The following is an 11139-nucleotide window of genomic DNA, read 5'->3' as shown; positions in this document are numbered from 1 at the left end:
TTATTTTATGGATTGTTACACAGTCCTTACTTATTTCTCATTTTGTTCCAGTTTTGGCCGATGGGGTTGCCTTCAGGTTGGTGGTGTGTCTTGTCACGTGCCCCATTTTTTTCTGAGCCCTCCCATAAGGTCATATTTGGTAACCGTGGAGATCACCTGGGCGTATCCCCCATCATACACTGGGGGGAAGGTCCGAGAAGGCAGGCTGCTGTTAGGGGTGGTTGGATTGAGAAGCCAGGTCTCCTGAATGCCTGTCCTGCTCTCTGCCAAGGGACCTGTTGCCTCTCTGCACTTCACAGCCTTTGTTTACCAAGAAATTCATGTAATCCCAGGCATCCCTCCCATTTCTGATTCCCAGGGCTCAGCCTGTCACTGGAAGGCTGGGAGCCATGGCTCTCTCTCCACTTACGCCTGACAACTCCTGGAGCCAAGTGCCATGAAGGACTGGCCTCTGGTGGCTCTTTGCGTCTTAACCAGCTCCTGGCAAGCAGTCAATCGTTTGGGAAGGTAAACCTTTAGGTTATCGTTATTGTTGCTGTTATATGACTGTAAAAGTAAAGCATCTCATTTTTCAGCTGGTGTGGACAGCCAGAGCTCTTTTAAAAAGTGTAAGTACAATGTATTTCTTATTCACATAATAATGGTTCAAATGCAGGTGAGGCTGGTTAAAGGAACCAGGACGTCTAAGCTGAAAACCCTTTCCTCTACAGAGAGAGGAGTAAGTGAAAGCATACTACCAGGAAACATCAAGACATATCCAGAGTGTGGAATGTTCTACAAGAAAATTGGCCTGGACTCTTTACAAAGTCAGTGCCGTAAAAACGTAAAACAAAATACCATGTGTCAATCCTTGATGGGGTCCTGATTTTTAAAAAGTTATAAAAGTCATTTTGGAGACATTTGAGGAGATCTGAACTCGAATTGGATATTAGACACCAGGAAATTATCAATTTCCTTAGGTGTAATCATGGTATCATCATTCTGTAGAAGAACATCTTTGTTCTTAGGAGATACATGCTGAACTATGTAAGGGTGAAGTGTCTTAAGGGCGATGTCTGCAACTTACTCTCAAATAATTCTGAGAAAAAGTCTATAAAGTAAAGCAAATGTGGCGAAATGTTAACAGTTGTTAATCTAGGTGTATAACACGACAGTCATCCTCATTCAGTATTCTGTTTGAAATTTTTCAAAATAAAAAGTCTGAAGGAAAATTACTTTTACAGCCTGGTTTTATATCCTTCATTTATTGAAGAAACACCCTCTTCCCTTTATTCCCATAAAGTTGGCAAAAGTCACTTCCATCCAACTGAAATGATCACGTGAGCAGGGGTTCAGGAACCCACACGAATGGGATCACAAGTATCAAGCCTGGATCTGTGGAGAGATGGTTAAGGGTGGGGAGTAGAGCTCTAGTCTCTGCATATCTGGCCTCAAATCCCAGCTCCCCTGCTGTTTCATCATTCAGTGACGTTGGCTAAGGAACTTAAAACTTCAGGGCCTCAGTTTCTGCAACTGTAAAATGAGGACAGTAGCATGTTATTTCCATTTGTACATGCTGTGTAATATGGATATGGGTAACATATCTATCCATCTCTTGTGAGTCCCTGCCTGCCCTCCAGTCCTTCTGAAGAGTGTAGGGAATGTGAAGATAATAGCTCAGGCCCTGGGGAGTTACAGGTTGACTGATGGAAGAAGGCTTGTGGGTGGGGCCTGTCTTCAGGGACCTCGAGATAATTTGAGCAAATGAGATTTTACATATAATCACTGTCTCATCATAATTTGAGGTTAAGAGTACTAACTTATTAAATGTGACCACTTAAAATACTTGAGAATATTTTAAGATTCTGTTTTGGTGTAGCTTCTTTTTTTCAGTATCAGGAGCCTCAAGAATAGAAGGGTTGACAGTTGGATATTGTGCAAAAACACAATCCTTGACCCTTATGTGACACTATATACAAAAATTAACATGAAATGGATCATAGACTTAAATGTAAGAGCCAACTAAAAGACTTCTAGAAGAAAATATAGAATAAAACCTTAACGATCTTGGGTTAGGCAAAGATTTCTTAAATAGGACACAAAAATTATGAATCATAAAAGAAAAAAATGATTAAATTGAACTTCATTAAAAGACAGTGTCTTCGGGGCTTCCCTGGTAGCACAGTGGTTGAGAGTCCGCCTACCGATGCAGGGGACACGTGTTCGTGCTCTGGTCCGGGAAGATCCCACATGCTGTGGAGTGGCTGGCCCGTGAGCCGTGGCCGCTGAGCTTGCGCGTCTGGAGCCTGTGCTCTGCAACAGGAGAGGCCACAGTGGTGAGAGGCCCGTGTACTGCAAAAAAAAAAAAAAAAAAAAAAAAAGACAGTGCCTTCAAAAGACACTGTTAAGAAAATGAAACAGCAAGCCCCAGACTAGTAGAAAATGTTTGCAAAACATATATCTGACAATGGACTTGTATCTAGAATACATGAAACATTTCTTACAACTCAATAATGAGAAGACAAGCAACCCAATTAAAAAAATGGACAGAAGACTTGAACAAATACTTTAATAAAGAACGTATATAGATGTCAAATAAACACATGAAAAGGTGCTCAATGCTAGTCACAAACACCGTGAGATACTACCACACACCCACTAGATGACTAAAATTAAAAAGACAATACCAAGAGTTAGCAAGAATATGGAGCAACTGAAACTTTCATACACTGCTGGTGTGAATATAAAATCATAAGGCCACTTGGGAAAACAGTTTGTCAGTTTCTTATAAAGTAAAACACACACTTAATATAATTCCTAGAAATTCTACTCCTATGTATTTACCCAAGAGAAATGAAAGCATAAGTCCTCACACTGCTTGTATGTGAATGTTCATAGCAGCTTTATTCATAGCAGCCAAAAACTGGGAGCAGTCCAAATGCCCATCATCTGGTGAATGGATGAAAGGCTGTGGTATGTCCATACAATGCAATGCTATGCAGCAATTTTAAAACCAGGGATGAACATGCAAAACGTGAGTGAATCTCAAAAACATGGTAAGTGAACGAAGGCAGACACATAATTACACAATTCCACTTACATGGTGTTCTGTCAACTTTAAACAGGGATGTTCTGGGAAAAGTAATTTAGGGGTGATGTGGAGGTTACTTGACTTGTGGAGAACCCCATGGTGGTGTACCTGCCAGGAGGTTGGCTGTAACCTTGATATGACCTGCTGGGAGCCTGGGGGGATTAGAGAGAAAGTATGAACATCAAGGGCACTATACAGAGACTTGGCTTCTCACCCTGGCTCTACTAGAGATGGGCTGTGTGCCGTTGAGCAAGCCACTTAACCTCTCTGGGCCTCAGTTTTCTCATCAGTAAAATAGGGGTAAACTGGAGTTATAGGTAAAGTGTCTCATACCCAGAACAGAGGTGGGGCTTTTTGAAGATTAATTCCTTTCCCTGTGTATTTCTTCGCCTTGCACCTCATTGACATGTACCTTGCCCCTTCCCTCTGCTTCTCTTTGGTAAGAAATATAAGCATAAACCTGGTCCAAAATGTGTCTCCTGGCCAGCTTTTTCTCAGCACCAGCCCTCAGTTGGGTCTTTCTTCAGCACACCTTGGTCACTAACATCCTGTGTGACCTTGGGCAAGTCAACTTCCTTCTTTGGGCATCTTCTCCAAAATGAAAGGCTTGGGCCAGATGATTGCTCTGGGCTCCACTTATCAGCTCCTTCACTCCAAGATTACAGTCTAGGAGTGAAGAAATGGCAGGACTCAAGAAGCAGTTGCATATGAAAGTCCAAGGGAAGAGACAGATCCTTTGGGACCTTGGGCCTGGGTCTGTGGTCCAGCTGTGAATGGAAAGGGAACCTTCATGTCTGTCTAGAGCTAGAGAAGAAGGATGGTGAATTCAGAGTGGTCTCTGTTTCCCCTCTGGCACAACGCCCCACCCTGCAAAATGTTGTGTGTTGGATGGGGGCACTGTCCTTTCTCGGAGGAAAGTCACTCAGGGTCCCTGAGTGTCTAAAGCAGAGGCGCTGACCTGCTCTCTTCCCCAGCACAGCAGACCCATCAGTGGCTTGCAAAGAACAATGGTACTTGGCAGCAGCCCGCCTTCTTGAATTTCTAGTTTTCCTGTTCTTTCCTTCAGACTAAAAGCAGTGAAAACAACAACAACAAACAATCTAACTTCTCAGCCCCCTACTTTTGGTTGGGGGCTACACATTTTGGTCTGTCTTTCTGTAACCCAGCAGGACCCTATGGGCCTTTCCTGGGACAGGCCTTCCCTCATATCCTCTGCTTTAGTTCCTCTCTGAAGTACCTAGATAACAGTATTTGATGCCCATTTCCTGAGTTGTTTTACATATGTGAACCCTGCCCCCACAAATGGAAGATGTTAACTACTTGATGACCATGAGCACATAGTCCCAGGCCTCCTGGAGCCTACGGACTGATAAGGTTAACCCCTGTGACACTGCCTGGTTACCTCACCTTCAGCCAATCGGAGAATTGTGCCCGAGCTGATCACTTACCCTGGGACCCACCCCTCCCTCACCTGGCTTTTAAAAATGCTTTGCTGAAACCCTTCAGGGAGCTCGGGGCTTTTTAGGGCACAAGCCACCCACCTCCTTGTATGGTCCTGCAATAAACCTTTCTATGCTCCAAACTGCGACATTTTGCTGTGTTTGGCTTCACTATCCGTCGGGCCCACGAACTCGCGCTAACATGTCCTGAGTGGGGGCTGCAGTGTGGACTTGGCTCCTTCCTCACCTGTATTCTTCGTGATGAGTAAGACATCTCCTATGGGAGCAAACTACCATCTAGGGAGTGCTTCAGATCCTGGCCTCACCAGACAGAAAGGGTCTGCCTTCCCAGGTTTCCTCCCGCCCTGCCTGTCCAGCTCCAGCAGTGCGTGGTCTCTGTGGTGAAAAATGAAATGCCAGCTCATCTGGGGCACTTGGCTGCTCTGTGATTCTTTCTGTTCTGCAGGCTTTCATGTGTTGGTGTATTCTCAGGGTAGGGGTATGATGGCTGCGGAGATTCTAGATGTCACACCCAGGCTTTGTCAACACTGCAAGAAAGAAGTCTATTTTTGTGGCTCTTTCTTTAGGAACCAGGAATCTTTTTCTGCAAGGTCCTGGAAGGTTTCCCTTGAGGTCTCACTGGCGGGTCCTAAACTACATGCCCACTTCTAAACCTGTAACCAGCAAGGTGGTGAAGAACCATATTGGCTTATACCAATCTTGGGCAGTTGTTATGGGTTGAACCGTGTCCCCATTTCCCATCTCCCAAATTTCCATGTTGAAGTCTTAACCTGCAGTACTTCTGAAGGTGACCTTATTTGGAAATAGGGTCATTGTAGATGTATTAGTTAAGATGAGGTCATACTGGAGTAGGGTGGACCCCTACTCCAATATGCTTGTTATCCTTATAAAAAGGGAAGCTTGGACACATGGAGACCTGCACACAGGGAGAACAGTATGGGTAGATGAAGGTAGCTATTGGGGTGATGCAGCAGAAGCCAAGGAACACCAAACATTGCCATCAAACCACTAGGAGCTAGGGAAGAGGCTGGGAGTAGATTCTTCCTCACAGCTGTTTGAAGGAACCAGCCCTTCAGACACATTGATCTTGGCCTTCTAGCCTCCAGAACTATAAGACAATAAATTTCTTTTGCTTAAGTCACTCACTTTTGGTACTTTATTATGGCAGCCCTAGCAAACTAATACAGAGGTAGACTAGACATTGGGGAGTGAATCATCATGATCACTACATTTACCATCAGGTAATGAATGTTATACTAATATCACTGCTATGATGTACACTTAAAATATGAGACAAGCAGGATCATGGATAGAAACTGCCCAGGCTTTGGAATCCGAAGGTCTGAGTTCAAGCTGTATCCGTGACTAGTTATGTGACTTTGCGCAAATCAACTTAAGCCCTCTGAACCAGTAAACTGTAAAGGCCACTACTGAACTTGAGATAAGATACCAATTATTAGCATGGAGAGATTCAAAGATATTCCCCTTTTCCAGCCCACCAAAGAGAACCCACTCCCCTTAATTTTTACCCGGTTCCATTCTAGCCCTACCTCAATACTTTCCCACCCCTCGTCCACACCAGGAGAGTAAAGAGTTGAGAGAAAAAATGGAGGAGGTGAGAAAAAAAAAGTTGTGAAGGCTAGAGGTAGAGAGTCATAAGTTTGAGGGCATTTTGGCTGATGAGGGTCTTCAGAGAGGGTGGAGTATAAGAGAATTAGGAAGGGAGAAAACATTTCCAAGGAGATTTGCTGGGGGTTATGGGCTGGATTCACCTTTGTGTTTTTCAAAACGTTCTAGTAAAGAATATAATTCCTGAGCTCTAGAGAGAGAATGAAGTTGGATCACAAATTCACTTTCCTGGGATACTTAATGAAAGAATCACAAAATTAAAACCAACCTCCCCCTCCCACCCACCCCACCCCACAAATAAAAACCAGCAGCAGCCAATCAAGGAAAGGGGTACAACTTCATGCCAAAAAGTCCAAAGAGTGGCGGTCAAGGAACAAAGCAAAGAAGTCTGGCTTGACTTGCCATGACTTGTAAACTTTCCAGAAGAATGTGAGTAAACAAAATTCTGAGAATTCACACAACTATGCCCTCATCTGGAGCAAGAGTGACAAAGGCAGGGCTGCCAGCTGAAATATAGACTATCTAGTGACATGTGAATTTCAGATAAACAGTGAATAATTCTTTGTTCATTGCAATATAATTTTAAATTATACTTATAAATATTATAATATAATATTTATTCCATGCAATACTTGGGACTTACGGATCCTAAAAAATTATTTTTTTTCTTTATCTGAAGTTCAAATTTAACTGGGAGTCCTGGTATTATTATTATTATTATTATTATTATTATTAAATCTGGCAACACCAGACCGAGGTAATGAGCAGATACTCTGTAGAAAATTAAAAAACAAAACATAAGCACCTCAAGTAGAAGCCCCTAACTACCCTAGAAAGGTCTCATTAGCAATAGGACTTAACATTCCTTAGGCTCCTTTCTGAAGGGGGGTTATAAGGGACCATTCTAAAGCCTTAGGGGAGCTGCCTATAGCTTAAATAAAATCCCAGGAGAGAAAGCCAAAATCCTCCAGGTTTATACATGAGTCCTCCTCCTTACTGCACCCTCAGGATATAAAAAATTGGAGAGACTTGCATTACCCCAGTTTCTAGAGCTTGGAGAAGACAAACAACCTTTGGGTACATTGGGACAGAGTCCACAAAGGAAGTTTTGTCAGAGGTACCTACATTATAATGACCAAAGCAAAAAGAAATATGTAAATATGAAAGCAAGCAACACATAGAAGTCAAAGGATAGATGAAGAACATTGATTAGAAGAAAAACTCAAGGAATAAAAGAAAATTCCCTCTAGCCATTTTGAGGCAGCTGTTTTTGTCCAGTTGGCCATTCACCAGATTTTTATAGCAACAAAAGAAAAAGAAAAGAAAGAAATGGCCTTAGATCTTTGATTAGCCCTCTACTTCTGGGAATTCATGCTTAAGGAGAAAATGAAACAAACAAAAACAATATACGTTCAGGGATATTTCTACTGTTGTCTACAATCATAAGTAAAACTGATTTATATAGTCAAAAATTGGTTGGGTAAAGGATGGAAATTCATATAGTGGAATACCTTGTAGTGTTGAGATTGAAGATTGGGATTTTAAAATTTCTGAGTGAAAATAATTAGGATATGAAGCAACATGTAAAGGAAGACCCCACCCTCTTTCATTTCTGGCTGCACCATGTGGCTTGTGGGATCTTAGTTCCCTGACCAGGGATTGAACCCGGGCCCTTAGCAGTGAAAGCATGGAGTCTTAACCACTGGACCGCCAGGGAATTCCCAAGGAAGACCCTTTTGATGCTGATCTGCATACTTGTAGTTGTGTACTTATGTTTGGAAAAGTGCCCAAGAGAGTGTTTGCTAAGATGTTATCAACGGCTGTCTAGGGATGATGGGATTTCTCATTTTTCACTCTCATTTCTCATTCTCTGCATTTCTCTCTATTGAGTTGACTTTTTTCTTCTACGTCATATATATATTGATTTTATTTATTTTTTTAAAAAGAAGCTTGTACCCCCTTCTGCCTTTCTTGGGCTCAGGGGACTTGCAAGGTTGCTGAAGCCATCTGGGATGAGATGGACAAGACAGAATGAAACCAGGTCACGTTTGCTTTGTAATGAGTGGCCGAACACCTTGCCTGGTCTTAGGACAGTTCTATAGCCCTGAGCCTTTGGGAAGTTTCAGCAACAGCTGCTGGACCTAAAGCTACCGATGACCAGCTGGGCAGGCAGCTGTTGGGACGTCGGACTTGTGGCAGATGACCTGTTTTGGGAAGCAGAATGGGGTGGTGAAAGATTAAGAACCCAGCAACTTTTTGGGAAGGCAATCTTGGGCAATTATTTCTCCTCTCTAGCTCAGTTTCTCTGTCCATAAAATACAGTTAACGGAGCCTATGTTATAGGGTCATAGTAGGAATCAGATAAAATAACATACTAGAAAGATACTCCATAAATGTCAGTTTCCCTCTTTAAAGTCTTTCCATTGTGCTGTTAAAATTAGATTTTTAAAATTTTATTGATGATTGGACCTTGGGTTGAGGGCAAATTTACAAGGAAATATTTGTGGAGGATAAATGCCCTCCCTGTCCCCTGGTCCGTATCCACACATCTAGCCTTCAACACAATTTAGGATTTCACTACTGGCAGGAGACTTATAACTCAAATATTTGTTTCCAGAACTTGATTTCCCTGTGCATTATCTTATTTGATATGTGGGAAACAAGAGAATTCTACTGTAACTTCTATGAATAGAGCATGATTAAACATTTGTCAGGAAATCAGAACAAAGGGAAAGCTTTGCACTGAAAAGGCTCACAGTCAACGTTGAGAGGTCAGAATGGCGTTTGTCATCTGAGATGAGTAGGGTTTCCATTTTCCCCACGGGGTGACGGACTCTTGCTTCGCAGCTCTTCATCTCTGGATTTCAGCTCAATCAAACAGCAGAGTCAGCCTGCTGCTCTGGGCGGAAACACAAGTTGAGCACATTCGGTTCCTTCTAGCTTATTCAGAACAGCAATTTGGATTTTAAAAAATAATTAAGATGAGTGAACCAGCCCTCCATGTTGGTTTTGGAGGTACAGTCTGTCCCAGGGTACGGTGAAAACATTCTCTCTGAAGTCAGCTAACACAGGAACCCAGCAAAATGGAGCTGTTCACAGGATCAGAGTTTTGGAAACAACGTTTAAAACAAAGACTATTTTATGGCAATTAGTATATCAAAGCGGTGAACTCAAAGAGCTGAGTTCCAGTTCAGGCACCAAGCCTATAGCCATGGAATCCAGGATTCATCACAGCAAACAACACACCTGCACATCGTCCAAGCAATTTCTCCCTCAGAGGACAACATCTGCTTTTTTCACTGAGGTCAGTGTTTAGAAAAGTGGATATACAAGTGAACCTAGGTGTGTGCTTAGGCCAGGGGCTTCAGAATTTAAAAATGCATGAAGGTCCAGGTGATAACTTTCCCAAGTCAGAGTCCCTCCACTAGGTAAATTTCATCTCTGTCAGGTGGGTGTGCCTCTGCATGGGGCTTGACAATATCTTGACCCTCATCAACCTTCTCTGGATGGGAGGGTATCAGCATCCTCGGTGTGGGAGGAGGGGAAGAGGTGACGTCTTGGGGTGAACACGATTAGGAAATGATGAAGTTGATGAATCAGCCACGAATCAACCACCAGCAAACGGTCAGTCATTGAGACCAAGCTCTTCAAAATTTCCGTCATTGGTAACCATGGGATTAAGTAACTTGGCCCGTATTGTGAGGGATTGTGTGTGTGTGTGTGCGTATGTGGTATGTGTGTGTGCCTTCACACACATTAAGTGGACTAAGAGAACAGAAATAAAAGATTCCAAACAATTAATTGCCCAATCAGCTGTCCTCGCAATCATGGGAATGTGACATTTAGTTAAAAACGCAATGATTGTTTAAATTGAATTGCCCATTTTGAAAGCATCTTCCTGGCTCAGTCGCTGTGCCAACTGGTTCTTACAGTGGTGCCCTTGCTTTTGAGGGGCAGGCTCAATAGTCTCCCTTACAACCAGGCCTAGTCTGCTTTCTTAACTAACAAGGTTGAAACCAGGGTGGGAAAGTGCTGTGACTGGGAGCTGGGAGCTCAGCTAGACTCCCTTTTCAGTGATTTCTCCGGCTTGAGGGCGGCCTGCCTGGCCTCTGCAATGGAGGAAATACTGCAGGCGGAGGCAGGGCAGGGCCAGAGTCCGGCTGATCAGGGATGTTTTGCAATCAGCTAAAGGTCTCTTTTTTCAAAGCATGGTGGTGAATAAGCAAAAATGAAAGACAAGTGAATATAAATAAAATCTCAGGGGCTTCCCTGGTGGCGCAGTGGTTGAGAATCTGCCTGCTAATGCAGGGGACACGGGTTCGAGCCCTGGTCTGGGATGATCCCACATGCCGTGGAGCAACTAGGCCCGTGAGCCACGACTACTGAGCCTGCGCGTCTGGAGCCTGTGCTCTGCAACAAGAGAGGCCGCGATAGTGAGAGGCACGCGCACTGCAATGAAGAGTGGCCCCCGCTTGCCACAACTAGAGAAAACCCTCGCACAGAAATGAAGACCCAACACAGCAAAAAATAAAAATAAAATAAATTAATAAACTCCTACCCTCAACATCTTTTTTTTTTTTTTTTTTTGCGGTATGCAGTCTCTCACTGTTGTGGCCTCTCCCTTTGCGGAGCACAGGCTCCGGACGCGCAGGCTCAGTGGCCATGGCTCATGGGCCCAGCCACTCCGCGGTATGTGGGATCTTCCCGGACCGGGGCATGAACCCGTGTCCCCTGCATCCGCAGGCAGACTCTCAGCCACTGTGCCACCAGGGAAGCCCTAACTCCAACATCTTAAAAAAAAAAAAAAAAAGAAAGATCGTGCTTTAAAAAAAAATAATAAAAAAATAAAATAAAATCTCAGGTTCTAGAGATTTAACAACATTACTGATTGAGGTCCTGCTGGATTCTTACCAGCATTTCCCACTGGCATCCAGAAATACAAAAGGGGACAGATCATGAAAACTTTTCTTCCTCCTCTTC

This window comes from Delphinapterus leucas, chromosome 4 (assembly GCF_059928025.1).
Source record: "Delphinapterus leucas isolate spDelLeu-1000000601 "Yukka" chromosome 4, BTC_Dleu_Yukka2, whole genome shotgun sequence".
NCBI lineage: Eukaryota > Metazoa > Chordata > Mammalia > Artiodactyla > Monodontidae > Delphinapterus > Delphinapterus leucas.
Note: the sequence above shows the minus strand (reverse complement) of the source record.